The 17,242-nt window shown below is 34.6% G+C and overlaps 1 pseudogene; it reads left to right on the forward strand.

Moving 5' to 3' along the window:
• Positions 1–13,880: 13,880 nt before the first annotated feature.
• Positions 13,881–15,663, forward strand: LOC132026191 (protein AF-9-like; annotated as a pseudogene).
• The last annotated feature ends 1,579 nt before the right edge of the window (positions 15,664–17,242 follow it).

The following is a 17,242-nucleotide window of genomic DNA, read 5'->3' on the forward strand; positions in this document are numbered from 1 at the left end:
TCTTTTTTTACATTTCACTCAACCCATTTGAGCCACCTTTGTCAAGTCAAGCACCATCAATTTCTCAGCGTTGGAATGACTGTGAATGAATATTCAAATTTTAAGATTACCTAAGCATGTTATTTGTCTATATTTCGTCTTTATTATTTAATATTAATCTTTCATTGCTCTCCTCAAAATACTTTAAAAGCACCCTGCATTATTTCCAGGGGTCTACAGATGTTTGCTGAGTATAAACATGACCAAGCTTGCTAATTCTCTTGTTGAAATTTGTGTAAGATCTACCTCTGACAATAAAATGTTTTCTTGATATTCTTCTGTTCTAGTCTAGTCTTAGAAATTGCCCATCACAGTGTAATTTCTCCTCTTCTTCCTGGGTAAAATTAGCATTTCCCAGCCTTTGGTGTAGTTAAATAGAGCCATGAGGCTGAGTTTCAGTCAATGAGGTATGAACATTGAAATAATGTGAATTCTCTCCAGTTCTGGCTCATAACAACTCCCACACATGCTCCATTATGTTATTTTTCCTTCTGGCTGACTGGAATACAGATTATTTTAGGGATAACTTGAAAGTCATGTGTTGAATACTGTGGTGGAGCCTTGGTCATCCTCTATCCCTGAGATTAAATAAAAAAAGGCTGTCCCGCCAATCTCTTTACCCTCCCAGTATTGTTGCAGGAGAAATATATTCTCCATATTTGAGCCTATAAATATCTCAGTACTTTCTTGTTTAGAAATAGCAATCTATGTGATGCAAAAATATCTGGATTTAGGAGGAATTTAAAATATGTTCAGTGGCCTTTTGACTGTGAGAAAATAGTCAATGTTGGAAAGCTAGAAATCAGTATTACCACTGACAAACATATGTCAGTATTAACACATGTGGCAAGTGAAAAGTGACCTAGATTTCTATGGAACTTGTTAGCCTCAGTTAATTATGAGAGAAGATCCAGAGTAGTAATGTAGAATACAAAAAAGAGGTAAATTTGTGGGAGGTGGGAAGAGGGGAAGAGAAGGAAGTCCAGTTTATAAGTAGGAATGAAAGGCAGTAAAAGAATCCCAACAGTGGGGACTTTGCAGAGGTAGAACTAGTTTTAGATGGCAAATAATAAGAAACTAGACTGTACAGTGCTTTATGAAGCAATGCCATTAAGCTTTGAGTTTCATTTGGCTTCTATGTGGCTGCCATTAATTTGAGAGAACATTGCATGGATACAGGAAACAAAAGAAAGGATTGGCGAGATTTTTTCTAGTAAGGAAATTTGAGTATAACTAGTGCCATGTGACTCTAAATGGGAGAAAATTCGTCAAATACCTTCTAATATTTTGAAGGACTTATTGTTACACAGAAAATCAGAGCCTGGGTCAAGAAAGATTGACTTGTTTGTGCCCTCTTCAATTTCTTTCATAAGCATTCTATAATTTTCAGAGTACAAATCTTTTATCTCCCTGGATAGGTTTATTCCTAGGTAACTTTTTGCTTTTGGTATAACTGAAGATAGTTTCAATTCTTTGATTTCTCTTTCTGCTATTTCATCATTGGTGTATAGAACTGCAACAGATATCTGTAAAGTGATTTGATATCCTTTGACTTTGCTGAATTTGTTTATTAGTCCTAGCAGTTTTTTCAGTGGAGTCTTACAGATTTTCTACGTAGAGTATCATGTCATCTTTAAATAGTGAAAGTTTGACTTCTTCCTTGCCAATTTGGAAGGCTTTTCTCAGAAAATAGATTGTGTTGCCACCAAAAACAGTAGACATGAAAGTGTCTCTGAGTAAACAGTATCTAATTCAAATTAAGGAGTTTCTCCTACTAAGGCATTGTTGATTGACTTCTCAATATCTGTTCAGCAGTAGTATACCATCACTATGACCATGAACCAATGACTTCTGTATTTCCCATGTTCAATCTTACTGAACTTTTTTTCAATTTATTCTATCCAAGCTCTTTGAAGTGGTATAGTGTGTATGTGTATATGTGTATGTGAAGTAGGAGGGCAGATAATTTGTCTATTTAATTCTTAAATTTTGTGACCACAAGGAGTCATACCTACATTGATGAAGAAGATAGTTTATTCTTTGGATTTTATGACTTTGCAGTCCTCTTGGCACAAGGAATATGATCCATAACAAAAATAAAAATGAAAATAAAACATAGATAAGTTTTCACAGTAGAAAATGAAAAAATAATTTTATTTACTGTGAACTATCTAATGTAAGGAAAATCTATAATGATACTTAATAGTTAAATTTTATTTAATTGCTATCAGTAAGATGTTTTAAGAATTTTCACAAATGTACATTTACCATCATGTAACATAAAATGACTAATAATTTTCAAACAGAATTATTCAAAAAATTTAAAGATAATTATTAATGTATAATTAAGGAAACAGAAGTATATGTATATGTATGATTGTAAAATTTACAATAAGTTTCCAAGTTAACTGGAAGTAGAAATGCATTTATGCAGATACCCGTATAAATATATACTTAGTACATTTAATACATATCATGATATAGAATATTAAGTATATCATATATTCTCTAATATATGTCATACATTATACACATCTGCATTTCTTTATAATAGTATCTGTATGACCCTACACCTGTATCCTCTTCTTCCAAAAAATTATTTGAAACTTTTTATAATGCATTGCTTTATTTTACATTAGTTTGTCTTCTGATTTATGTATACAGTTTTTAATAGTTTACATGGACTTCTGGTGCAGTTGCACGCAACTGAAATTTTAATTAAGAGTAACTTAGAAATGGGTGTCTGGGTGGCTCAGTTGGTTAAGTGACTGCCTTCAGCTCAGGTCATGATCCCAAAGTCCTGGGATTGAGTCCTGCCTCAGGTTCCCTGATTCACGGGGAGTCTGCTTCTTCCTCTGACCTTCTCCCCTCTCATGCTGTCTCTCACTGTCTCTCTTTAGAATAAATAAATAAAATATTAAAAAAAGAATAACTTAGAAAACATAGTCTTTCTTTCTAAAGTGATGAACAAGACAAGAAAGTCCACACTTTTCACTTCTGTATTAGAATTCCATGTGCTCTGTGTAATTAATAATTCAGTGTTTTGTGTTGCCAGTTGTAGTTGTTTTCCTTTCAATAGTAAGAAAGGTATAATTATATCTCATGTGTTTTTAAGTTGCTTTCCCTAATGACTAATAATCTTGAGGATCTTTTGATAATTTTATTTGGTATTCATTTATATGTATTTATAATACAATATGTAGTGAAAACACGTGTGATGTATGCATATAATGTGTATTTTTTGGTTAACTATCTGATTGGATATCTGAGAAATTGTAAAAACAGATTTATGATCACTCCATTAAAGTACAAAAAGGAAAAATAACAAAATAAAGCTTTTTTCAGTGTTTGAAAGGTAATAATAGACATACTCATAAAATAAGTCAGGTTTTTTTTTTAAAGATTTTACTTATTTATCTGATGGAGAGCGAGAGATCACGAGTAGGCAGAGAAGCAGACAGAGGGGGAGAGGGAAACAGGTTCCCTGCTGAGCAGAGGGCCTGATGTGGGGCTCGATCCCAGGACCTTGGGGTCAGGACCTGAGCTGAAGGCAGAGGCTTAACCCACTGAGCCACACAGGTGCCCTGAGTCAGTTGTTTTTTTGTGAGGAAATTACTTCATATTAATTCTGATGCTTGCTTATCTGAAAATAACATTTTCAAAAAACAAAACAAAACAAAACAAACTACACATAACATGGGGACAACAAGAAATAGTTCATTGTCTATTAAATATATCTTTTTTGAAAGTGATTAAAAAAAGAAAACTTTAATCAAAGCAAAATGTTAGCTTATACTGTTTAAGTGACCTTATTTCACTTAGCATTATACTCTCTAGTTCCATCCAGGTCCATTATAAATGTCAAGATTTCATTCTTTTTTATGGCTGTTTAATTTTATTTAATTCATCCTAAACTATACATTTATATCTCACAAGGTAATATTAATAAGATATTCATAAATATATTTACTTTATGCAATACTTGTATACTGTATTAGTTTTCTATTGCTAACAATTTATTGCAAATTTAATAGCTTAAAACAACACAAATTCATTATCTCTTAGTTTCCATAAGTCATGAGTCAGGGTGCTATTAGCTAAATCCACTACTCAGTGTCTCACTGGGCTATCAATGTGTTGCTGGGGCTTCAGTGTTACCTAAAGTTCACCATCTTCATACAAGTTCAGGGATTGTTGAAAGGATTCTGTTTCTTATAGTTCTCAGACTGAGATCCCCATTTTGTTGTGTGCTGTCCTCCCGGGGCCATTTTTAGCTCCTAGAACTCACTATCATTTCCTGCCATGAGGCCTTCCCTATAGCACTGCAGTTTGCTTCCCCATGACCAAAAGGAGATATCTGCTTCAGGTCCTTATTTCTTAGAGGCCACTTCATTCTTTGGCCTCTGGATATACTTTCAGGCTAGACCTATCCATGAAACCTCTATTACTTAAAGTCAATTGATTTGAGACTTTTTCATCTTCAAAATTCATTCCAGCAACACCTTGATTCGTGTTTGATTGAATAATTGCGAGAAGACATGTACACCAGGGTTTAAGAATCTTAAGGATCTATGTAAGTATATTGCCTACTTTACATACATTGAGAAACAAAATGACTATTTTATTGATCACTCCCCTGAATTAATTAGATTCAGATACAGGGTCATATCCTAGCTCTTAGTAAATACCACAATATCTTATAAATAACTATACTCTGAGTCTGTAAAACAAAACATAACGAAAAACTGACGTATCTTGAAAATAAGTCACGATATTTTGTAGGATATAAAAATGTATCTTATACTATAAAGTTATGTTCACAAAATTTAATTCTATATTTTAAGAAGAATTGATTTTGGCCTCTTTATTATTTATAATATTAAAAGATATTTAACAATATATTTTACTATATAAAACCACTTTACTGATTAGGCTGCACATTTCAGGAATCCCATCATATATTTTGATAAAACAAATGTTCAAGATATACATTTTTAAAGATAATCAATGAATTTTATTTAGTGTATTTTGGGCTTAATATATATTCCTAATTGTCTTCTTAGTATTAATAAAAGGTTTATTTATTATGTATATAGCTGTATCAATATACATTGATGATCCCACTGCAGAGTCAGAGACTTAGTTTAGACAGCTGCAAGTTTGAATATGTACCTTACAGATTAGGTCCTGGTATGTACTAATCAGCCTGAAGATAATAGAAGCTCAATTTTTATTCTTTTATAATTAGTATACACTTTTGGCATTTTCAGAAATCTATATGAAAGCTTCTTCACTGCCACTCTAATTTCAAGTCAAATTTAATATCAAACTTCAGAACTTGTAAAATTTGGGCATTAGAATATTTAATTTTATGTAATTATATTTTTACCATCAACTGCTTAAAATTAATTATTCTGATTCAACTTGATTAATGCAGAGAAAATAATTATATTTTTGGAAATAAGGTCAAAGATAGGTTCTAGATAGCCATGTTATAGCACTTAGACATTTATAAATATCCTAGTGCATCTTCCACTTAATAAAATATCTGATCATTAGCTGTGTGACATTGGGCAAAAACTAATTTCTTCTTTTTTTAATAGTTTCATCATCTATAATATAAGCTCTCTTTGCAGTCTGCAAATGATATGAAGTCTATGATCTGGAGAAGTGACTAGAAATGTTCTCCAGAATCATTGCTCTGAACTGTTGTTCTTTCTATGCATTAACTATGGAGAATATCATAAGACCATCTATCCTAGCTATCTGTATATCTATCTATCTATCATCTCTACCCCCAGGTATCTATTAATCATTTATCCATTTACTTAATCAATCCACTTATTTATCCATCTGTGTTAGTCTTGTATAGACTTTATTTTTTTATTTTTCCTAGATAATGAATTAGACTGGTATAGAAAGTATTATTTTGTGTGCATGTCCAAGAAAATAAAAAGAAAAGGGTGCCTGGGTGGCTCAGTGGGTTAAAGCCTCTGCCTTCAGCTCAGGTCATCATCCCAGGGTCCTAGGATGGAGCCCCACATTGGCCTCTCTGCTCAGCAGGGGTCCTGCTTCCCCCTCCCCTGCTTCTCTGCCTACTTGTGATTCTCTCTCTCTCTCTGTCAAATAAATAAATACAATCTTGAAAAAACAATTGTAATGTGCTGCCCATATTTAAGGAGTGAGAAGTTATCTTTTACTCCGTCGAGGCAGACCATCTACTTAATTCATTTGGGATTCTTCTGCACAAGAGATTTTTACCTTCTTCCTCATTTACTTTTTTCATTCATGCATTTATATCAATATGGGCTTATGAGTATTTATTTTACATTCTGTGTTACATTCTAATACTACTTTGTTTAGTTTGTTCCCAAATTGTTCCAAGGATGGCCATTGATCAGGGAATTTAAGTACATCTTTAGAAATGAGTTAAGTGTACATTAGGATCACTGAGCCAATCCTGGGAATTGCTATATAGCCAGTCACTACATTTTGCATAATGGTGCAGTGCACAAATGTGGGAATACTATCGACTTTGTCATATAACTGAATGGGTCTTTACAGAGTTCACATACAAAGTTTGTGAAGCCAAACCAAGCCTTCTAATACACAGTTATGCCTCTTAGAAAGTGGGCAACAATTCAAGTACTTCAGAATTCAATGCAGCTTTTTAACTTGGTTATCTTGTCATCCCTGACAGTGTGGAGTGTTCCTTCAGACCGGTTGTTAAGCTTATTCTGCCTCTTTTTGTATCTTCTTCCACCTTCCTTGCTCTTTTGAACTAACTGCTTCCTCCTTCACTGTTCTCAAAGCCAGGTGTAAAAATAATTTCAAGTCATTGAATGAATTTCCTAGGATACAAAAACAAACTTGATTTTTAGATTTTGGAATTTTATTACCTTTTTCTTGTTATACAAATTTAATTCTCAGATTTCAATAATTTGCATTGTGATTCAGGTTTTTAGCTTTCTCTGCTATTCAATGATTCCTATGGTTCCTTTATAACACAATCAAAATACTAAGTAGACACATTCTTTCAACTGATACAACTACAGGAGAAAGATGTTTTTAGCTATAGAATCATGCCCAGGAAAATGCTAGTAAGTTACTAACTTTTTTCCTTGTAGTAACAGACCAAGACTCATCTCAGCTATCCCTTGACCTTAAGTTTGATTGACCTGAAGTTTGATTTTCAAAGGTTATGCAGTTTATCAAGCTCTCAAAAAGAGGGTATGTGCCCTGTTTTGTGAAGTAAACTTGATATTTTTTATCCTCATGATGTTGCTGTTGCTACCTTAAAAAGTATTTCAGTTGTTTCTTAAATGTGTTGGAAAATACTGTTTTTTAAAACTTAGATCTGGAAATCTGGCAATTGGTGATATAGTTAGCTTTAAAGTGAGGAAAATCTTTCCTCATTTTCCATTTGCTTTTTATCTTTCACTGCATGTAATTGTAGCATCTTCCCTACAGTAGAATTATTGTAAAATGTTTGCAGTTGGTATCATGTAAGAAATCCTTGTACTGTCAAGGTATCTCAGTTTGATTAACTTGTGTAGCATATTCCAGCAAAGAAACTATTTTCTCTGCAAGCAACCATTAGTAAGTGCTCCCATGTTAGTATTGCTGTCTGAAAAAATAGAGGAAAAAGGTATTCTTTTGCAACCTCTAAAATATTTCATTGTGGGCTACTCCGTCATGTTAACTGTTAAGTTTCATCCTTGAATGCTTACCAGTATCTCAAAGTGAATATCTATATGTTTAAAATGAATCCAAATAAAGTATCTTGTTTGCATCCTGTCATATAATTATATTTGATAATGTATGGCTTGATTATATAAATATTTTCGGTCACCAAAAATCATATCAAAGTACACATTTTTAACTTCTAAAAAATAATACTGAAATTGATGAAGAAGCTGAAGACTAGATTTTGTCTAAAGAGTAAAATTAAAGCCAAATGTTACTCTGCTTCCTTCTTTCGTACCTCAATATTTTTTTTGCTTTTATTTGCACCTTACTTTTGCTTTCCTTAATACCTTCTTTATAAGCTTTTTCTTGTATTTTTCCTTACTATGTTTTGATAAGTGTTTTTGGGGTTTTGCATATTTTGCCATGTAATTGATCAGTTATAAGTCATATTTTTTCTTTGCATATGAAAATATGCTTTTTTTAAATTTATTTTTTATTTTCAGCATAACATTATTCATTATTTTTGCACCACACCCAGTGCTCCATGCAATTTGTGCCCTCTATAATCCCCACCACCTGGTACCCCAACCTCCCACCCCCCCGCCCCTTCAAAACCCTCAGATTGTTTTTCAGAGTCCATAGTCTCTCATGGTTCACCTCACCACTCAACATATGTCTAGTCAGCATGATATAACATGGCATATATACATGGGTGCATTTTTATTGTTAAGTATGGCAAGACCTGAATGAATAAAACATAAATATAAGTCAATTCACAATAAAGACATCTGTTAGAAAGTTTACAATTTCTTGTAAGCTTTGTGGTTTTGTCCTTTTTTTGTTTGCTTTTTTTTTTTTCCCAGTTTCCTTATGCTCTTAATTTTCTTGTTAACAATTGCATGGTATAAGTAAGGTGGTGAATCTGTCGAGTGAGAGAACCATCTCCTCTCCGTAATGTGTGCAGTGCAAAGTATTTCTAGTTGGTCATAATTGGGATGTTTATAAAACCCACCTCGTAAAAAGGAGTATGAATAAAACTGCCTAATAGAGAATATATAATCTTAAGGAAATTAAAGATAGCATTAGGAAATTAGAAACTACAGCAGACTACTTACCATGTGGGATCTAAATAGACAAAGAAGTTCTTTGAAAAATGGAATTTGTAGAAGGGAAGAGGAAGTAGACAATTAGCTTTTACTGTGAACTTATTCATTGTCTGACATTATGATTTTCACATATGTTATTTCACTAGCTGCTAATTTTTCATCTAATCCTCAGAGTTCTTTGTATACATTTGCCTGTTAATAGCTAATTAAAGATAGCTATTCAGACTGAGACAGATGTTAAAGGAATAAGAATTTTCTTCATAAAACTTTCCACAAACGAATGTAAATCAAGTAAATTCCTTATTTACCAAAAAATGTACATTTATTTGCTTTAGTATAAAGTAAAAGTACTTTTATCTTGCTTATAAATAGTATGAATTAACTTCCCTTCCATGTGTGTCCTTCCTAAATTTCCTAGTCTTTCTTTTCTTTATCTGTACAATAATTTTGTATCCAGACATTTATTCTCTCATCAGTCTATTTCTCAAGTAATATTTCTAAAGAATTTATTTTTTTAACATTTGACATCACTCATTATTTATCATCCATACCTCATACATTACTAAGCATCACAGACTTCCAACAAAATATATTAAATAAATCAGTGTAATGCCTTCACATATTTACAACTAAACACAATGTAGCATTATTCTAAAATAGTATCCCAAGAATAGAGTTGTATATAAATCAAGAAACTTACTTATTATTTTTAAATATTTTAAAAATTATTTATGAATTAGCTAAAATAATGTTATTATCCAAATGGAAATTTGTTGTTTAGCATCAAAGAATTCATACCAAGGTGGTACTTCACCATGAAGCTGCTAAGCTTCTGCCATAGGATATTTTTTTAAAAATTAAAACTGGAGTCTTATTTAATGACAGTAAAAACCTAACTGGGGATAAAAATATATGTTTATAAAAATAAAAAATTAAAAAAAAAAACTAACCAAATAGAAGCAGTTCATAAAATCAATTAACATCTTGGAAGGTGAAGAGAAAGAGGGAAGAATTTTTCATCCCCAAATGTATACACATTTCACCTTACATTAAAAGCACTCCCTCAGGTACATGAGTATCTTACAAGAAAATGCTGAACACAAATAAAATATATGTTTAGTTATTTAATGACTCAAATAGAATAGTTCCCAGTAAGCAAAGGAGGATGGTCAAGCAATGAGGGTATTTAAATCTGAGCAGCTGGGAAGACCCAAGAGAAAGTTCTGATCTTTATATTCTGCCTGTGGTTAAATTGCAGTGTGAAACAGATTTATTTGGAATGTCTTAGACTATAAAGTTGGGCAACCTTTGTTAAACTCTGGAGAGGACAATATTTTATTTTGAGCCTAACAAATTAAAGATCAACCTGGGCCATCTGGGTCTGTAATAAGAACAAATAGCAAAAGCATGGTTAGCAAATATCATAGCAGGCTTAAAGGGACGTTGCCAACATAGCTGTCTATAGATGCTGTGATTTACAGATATTTTCTATTTCCTCTGATAGTAAATTTAATTTATTCCTCTGGCCCTTCATTTTGGGTAAGTTTTCTGTCACTTTATCAATATATTCCCAAGGATTTCAGGATAGTTAAAGTTGCATATAGTAAAACTCATGGACCTGACACACTATAAGTAACAAATTCTCTTAAATTTGCTACATATAGGTTTTTCTCCTAGATTTATCACTGAAAAAATAAAAGTTATTCAAGTGAATTATAAATTTGATATTTCTAGTTCATTCATTGTCTATTAGATTAGCTTGAAAGAATTTTTAAAAAATGATCACAGGCATTTCCCATGTGATAAAACTAACCATATGAAATATTTTCAGAAAAACTACCTATTTTTAAATTGCACCCTAGAGTCACATTTTTTAATAGTAGCAATATTTTATTTTTCACTTTTAGGTCAAATATATCATTCTTATTGGCCATGCAAAGAAATATGTATGTTGAAAGATGAAAATAAGATACAAGTGAAATGCATTCTAACAAGAGCAAATTGATAAAGAGTAGCTTATAATTCATGGAAAACTATCTCTGCATTCTTAGTTTCCCATTTGGTTTCTACTCACTTTCATCATTTCTTATCATTTTAGAAAATAAAATCATTTTATATGTTTTATCTAAGAATTACAGCCGCTGATTTACCGTGTAGAAATTAAAGTATTTTAAAGTGACAATGAACTGATTTTAAAATTGTTACTCCAATGATTGATTACAATAGATGAACTCTGAAATAAAAGGTTTATGATTTAATCAGGGGGAGGCTTTTTTTTTTTTTAAAGTTGGGTACACATGTCTTTATGTAAGCATTTATTAACATTGTTTAAAGAACTCAAGTAAATTCTTAATCATTCAAATTACTGTGCATTTAAGACCTCTCACTTTAGCATTGTATTGTATTGTATTGTATTGACCACATACTGCACTCCATCTACTTTTTTTCATATATTTGCTGCTGAGACATTTCCTTTTTACCTAAAAATATTCCTTCATTAAACCTCCTCTTTTTCTTTTACATTTCAATTCCTTCTCTTACTTGAATTTATTCTTAAAAACTCCACTCAGCTCCTCCTTTATATGCTACCATAAGCTCTATGAATTATTTCCTATCTTCTTATTTACCCTATCAGTCATCTTTATCTCTGCTTCTGTATTCTCAGATGGAAATAATTTGCTGTCTGCCTTCTATTTTTGAATTTTAAAAAATTAAACATTTTATTTATTTATTTGACAGAGAGAGAGAAGAGGGTATACAAGTAGGTAGAGTGGCAAGTAGAGGGAAGGGGAGTAGCAGACTCCCTGCTAAGAAGAGAGCAGGGTCATGACATGAGCCAAAGGCCTACTTAACATACTGAGCCACCCAGGAACCCCTGCTCTCTGGCTTCTAATAGCTTAACTATATAATTGACCACAATTTCTCCTATCCATTTGTGATATAATTTCATATAGATCTTTAATAAGAGTCTTTGTATATAAGTCACCCAACTATATATGATAGGATCATACTGCTAAGGTGGAAAGAAAACTCTACTGAAATGACTGAACTATATGATGCTTATATAGCAAAAAAAGAAGTTGTAACCAATGAAGGGCTGTTGCTGATGTTCAAAGTGTTCATCAGGGCACCAGAGTTCTTCTGTCTTACATTCCTTATGTCCAGCAGCTTCCTTTTATGACCATGATCCCATCAGATGGCTGTGGTACTTTGACTTTTATATAAGCATGCCAGGTAGCTGAAAACATCCTTTCTTTGGGAGGTTTTAAGTTTTATTTATTATTTATTTATTTATTTATTTTTGAATGGAAGAAAGCCCCTAGCACATTTGCATATGTCCTATCGGTGGAATTGTATCACATGATCACCCTTAACTGAAAGGAAGGTTCAGTATGCTTGGCCTCCCATTATTTTTAGAAGTCTAGTAGTGGGCCCTGGATATCTAATCTACAGTGTTAGCTATAGCATTTAGCTACATGAAACCTAATAATGCAGCTTCCAACCTATTTTGTCATCTTCTCTCTCTGAGATTTTCAACCAGGGCTAGTACCCCCTCCTTTAATGGTATTTGGAAAGTGGTGAGGTGTTTTCCAATTGTCATAGACCAAATATTGCTACCAGCATGGAGGGTATGAATGGAAGAGATTTTAACATCTTAACATTGTGTGGGGAAATGTCTACTGTCAAACAGTGGTATCCCCATCAAAATTGTTGGTAATACCCACTTTGTTAAATACAAACAAATATTTTGTTTAACCTTTTCATACAAATCAACTCAGTATATCTTTTGTTGTCAAATCCTAATTGTCATATATTTATTTGTGTCAAATTTGTAAAACACTTATTTATTACATATAATATTTAACCTACACATATTATTACTATACATGTGGACAGAGAGAGAAAGAGGGAGGGAGACAAACATACACACTCTAGAGGGGAAGACACATTATACAAATATATCTAGATACAGTGCATGTTAGAAAATAAGTCATTGATACTGTGAGAATGACAAAAAAGGTATCACATGTGACAAACTACACCATTGCCTTTACTTCTTTATTGTCTCATTTTCATATTAAATTTCTATCTGGCTTAGTCTACTGATCACATGGGCTAAGGAAATTAACATCCAATAAACTTCATTTTCTAACCACTGTAATTGAAGTATTCATTTTCTAAACTTTCTAAATTTTTTGAGGGGCAGAAGTTATATATTGTGATGGTACATTTGAGAAACATAATTTCAGTATTCAGTGCCTGGCATATAATAAATCAGTAAATGTTGTCTTCCTGCATTATACCTTCAAAGATTTCTTTGTTATTATATGATGCAGTTCCATTACCTCAACAACATGAGGATTTGAATATTATCCTTTTTGCACCAAAATTTCATCATTTAAACATCTGTGGAGCACCTGGGTGTCTCAGTTAAGCATCTGCCTTCAGCTCAGGTCATGATTTCAGGGTCCTAGGATTGAGCCCCGTGTCAGGGCTCTCTGCTCAGTGGGGAGTCTGCTTCTCCCTCTCCCTCTATACTCTCTGGCTCTCACTCTTGCTCTCTCTCAGTGAATAAATACAATCTTTAAAAAAATAAAAATAAAAAAAATCCTTATATATTTGTTATAAGTAAAATTCATGTAATTTACATAAAGTACTTAGTAAAGCACCTAAAATGGAGTAGCAATCAATGCATGTTGACTATAACTTTTAGTATGTGCTTACAGACTACATATGACATTGGTTTAGGCTTAAGAATATGAAAAAAAAACTTAAATATTCCTTAGAAATATTATTATAGTATAATAATTATGTCAATATATTATGCTTTAGTAAAGGCAAAGAAATATAATAAAAAATGTAGATGTGTTTTCTGTATTAAAAACATTTAGGAATGCGGGGGGAAAAGGGCCGAGAATGTCCCCCATCTGCCCTCCGCTCCTGGGCGCTCTCACATTCATAGCAGCCTCTTCATGAATTACAGCTGAGGGGGGCGGGGGAGGGGAGTGCCACACAACACCCTAGCAAATCTCCTGGCCCCCGAGCATGGTTAGCTTGTGTGCCATGCAGGTGAAGCTGGAGCTGGGGCACTGCGCCCAGGTGAGGAAAAAAACCACCATGGAGGGCTTCACCCATGACTGGATGGTGTTCATGCGCCACTCAGAGCACAGGGACATACAGCACCTTGTGGAGAACGCTTTCCGCTTGCATGAAAGCTTTCCTAGGCCAAAAAGAGTGTGCAAAGATGCACCTTACAAAGTAGAAGAATCTGCGTGTGCTGGTTTCATTTTGCCAACTGAGGTTTATTTTAAAAACAAGGAAGAACCTAAGGAAGTCTGCTTTGATTATGACTTATTATTGCCTCTCGAAGGCTACCCACCAGTGAATCACCTCTGTGGTGAAAAGCTAACTTTCAACAACCCCACAGAGTAGTTTAGAAGAAAGTTGCTGAAGGCAGGAGGGGATCCCAACAGGAGCATCCACACCACCACCACCACCACCGCCACCACCGCCACCACACCACCGCCACCGCCACCACCCCACGGCTACTGCCGCCGCCCCACCACCGCCACCGCCCCGCCACCGCCACCACCGCTGCCCCACCGTCGCCACCACCGCCACCACCGCCACACCACCGCCACCACCACCACCACCGCCACACCACCACCACCAGCACCAGCACCAGCACCACCACCACCACCAGTTTTTCAAAGCCTCACAAACTGATGGAGGAGCTCAAGGAAAAACCTCCTAAAGACTCCAGAGAACATATAAGTGCCTTCAAAGAACCCTTCAGGATGACAACAAATCTTCCAAAGAATCCTCTAAGAAACCCGAAGAAAACAAATGACTGAAAGAAGAAAAAAACATTCCTAAGATGGCCTTCAAGGAACTGAAACCCATGTGGAAAGAGTCAAAACCAGATAGTAACTCACTCACCATCACCAGTGGACAAGACAAGGAGGCTCCCATGAAAGCCCCCCCCCCCCCCCCCCCCGCCCATTTCAGATTCCAAAGAACTCTCAGCCAAAAAAAGGAAAAAGAGTAGTTCAGATGCTTTATTTAAGAGTTTTTCTAGCATGCCACCATTGTTTCTCATGTGTTCTGCTGACAAAAAACAGATAAAAGATAAATCTCACATCAAGATGGGAAAGGTCAAAATTGAAAGTGAGACCTCTGAGAAGAACAGACAACTTTACTGCCATTTGACAATATTGTGGATCCCAATGATTCCGACACGGAGGAGAACATGTCCTCCAGATCTGATTCTAAACAACCCAGCCCTGCCAACTCCAGCTCCAGCTTCACACTGTCCCAGACCAGGCAACAAGGTCCTTTAAGGTCTGTAATGAAAGATCTGCATTCCGATGACAATGAGGAATCAGATGAGAGAGAGGATAATGACAATGACTCTGAAATGGAGAGACGTGTAAATAGAGGAGGGAGCCAAAGCCGCAGGGTTAGCTTAAGTGACGGCAGCGACAGTGAAAGCAGCTCAGCTTCTTCACCCTCCATCACAAACCTCCACCGCCTTTATTAAAAAGCAACAACAACCAGGTTCTTGAAGTGAAAAGTCCAATAAAGCAAAGCAAATCAGATAAGCAAATAAAGAATGGTGAATGTGACAAAGCTCTACCTACTGGTGGAGCTTCACAGAAGGTTAATGATGCTGAGGGAGAGACACATTCTGCAACAGGTTGTGAACCTTATAGAAGAAACTAGACACTTTCATATCACAAACACAACATTTGATTTTGAGCTTTACTCATTGGACAAAACCACAGTCCGTAAACTGCAGAGTTACCTGGAAACATCTGGAATTTCCTGAGGATACAACAACTGGATACATCAAAAACTATTGTTTTTTGTTTTTTGTTTGTTTGGTTGGTTGTGAATTTTCATTTGTTTGTTTATATGAGAACACGCAGAATGATGCAACCAAAAGGGAAAAAAATAAAAATCAAAACCTTCAGCTTTATTTTTCTCTTGATAAAGGAGAGGTTAAGCAAACCAGACTCAGCGGACCACTCTTCTCTCCAAGGAAATCCCCAGAAAGAGTTAGCCTGGATAGCTTTGAAAACAAACAAATTAAACACATCACAAGAAAACTTTCAAGAATGTGTATGGTATCCTGTCTGTCTTTCTCTCTCTGGTGGTTCATTCCACAGGATGAGTGTGTATTCAACAAACTGCCTTATTACATAACTGATCTATTTATTATTACATACAGATATTCTAAAGTCATTGAGGGAATGACACCACAAGACATTATAAGTACTTGGTCCCACGGATGCTCTTTCAGCGTAGCACCCTTGCCGTCCTAAGCCCAGTGACCTTACTTGTATACCGTGCCACTCTCCGCCAACTTTTCCAAGTCCTTTAACTCATTGCAGTCTGTATTTGCCACCTTTTGTTTTTCCAGTTCCAGGACACAAATAATCAACTGGGGGGACCATATTGCCACCCTTATTTTCTTCTTTGTGGTCTTTCTCCTGAAAGTTGGGGCCCAGCCCTTGGCTATATCCATATAATGATCTTGGATCATGATAGAAAATGCACCAAATAGGATCATATGAATTGTTGTCTAGCCTTAGTCAATAAGCCTGTAGGACTTTTAAACAAGTGTTCCTGTAAACGTCCTGCATCCAGCATTGTTGAGCTGTCAGTCAACATCCTTGTGTCTGTTTTACTGTTTCTAATACTAGAGAAAGATGGAGGTAAAGGCATTCCACAGGATCATCGTTTAAAAAAAAAAAAAAAAAAAGAATTCTGGTTCTGTTTTCTAAAGAAATGTAGAAATTCTTAATTTGGATCTATTTATTAGTAAAAGTTTCAGCTTTCTTCAGCTGCCAGTGTGTTATCCATCTTTACCATAAAACCTGGAATAAGAGATTTTTGTCATGTATGATCCTTGTAGACTCTTTTATATTTGGAAAATTAAAATCTTTCATTGGGTGAAAATCCTTGGTTATTCTGCCATAACAGATCATGTATTAACTTGTAGATTCAGTGGTTCAAGCCTTTTTAGTCATTTGCTTATGTTTCCAGAAGGATTTCTTATATTAGTGAAAATAAAGATTGTTGGGGGGTTATTTTTATTCTTGACGTACCCTGTTTTAAAGAAATCTGTCCTGTGGCATGCAAAAGAAAGCGAATTATTTTTAAAAGAAAAAAGAAAACAAAATGAATGAGGAACGGATGGGTGGCTCAGTTGGTTAAGCAGTTGCCTTTGGCTCAGGTCATGATCCCAGAGTCCTGGGATCAAGCCCCACGCTAGGTCTCCCTGATCAACAGAAAGTCTGCTTCTCCTTCTTCCTCTTTCCCCACCTGTACTCACTCTTGCTCTCTCTTTCTAAATAAATAAATACATACATACATAAATATATACATAAATACATACATAAATA

Source organism: Mustela nigripes, chromosome 10 (assembly GCF_022355385.1).
Source record: "Mustela nigripes isolate SB6536 chromosome 10, MUSNIG.SB6536, whole genome shotgun sequence".
Taxonomy (NCBI): domain Eukaryota; kingdom Metazoa; phylum Chordata; class Mammalia; order Carnivora; family Mustelidae; genus Mustela; species Mustela nigripes.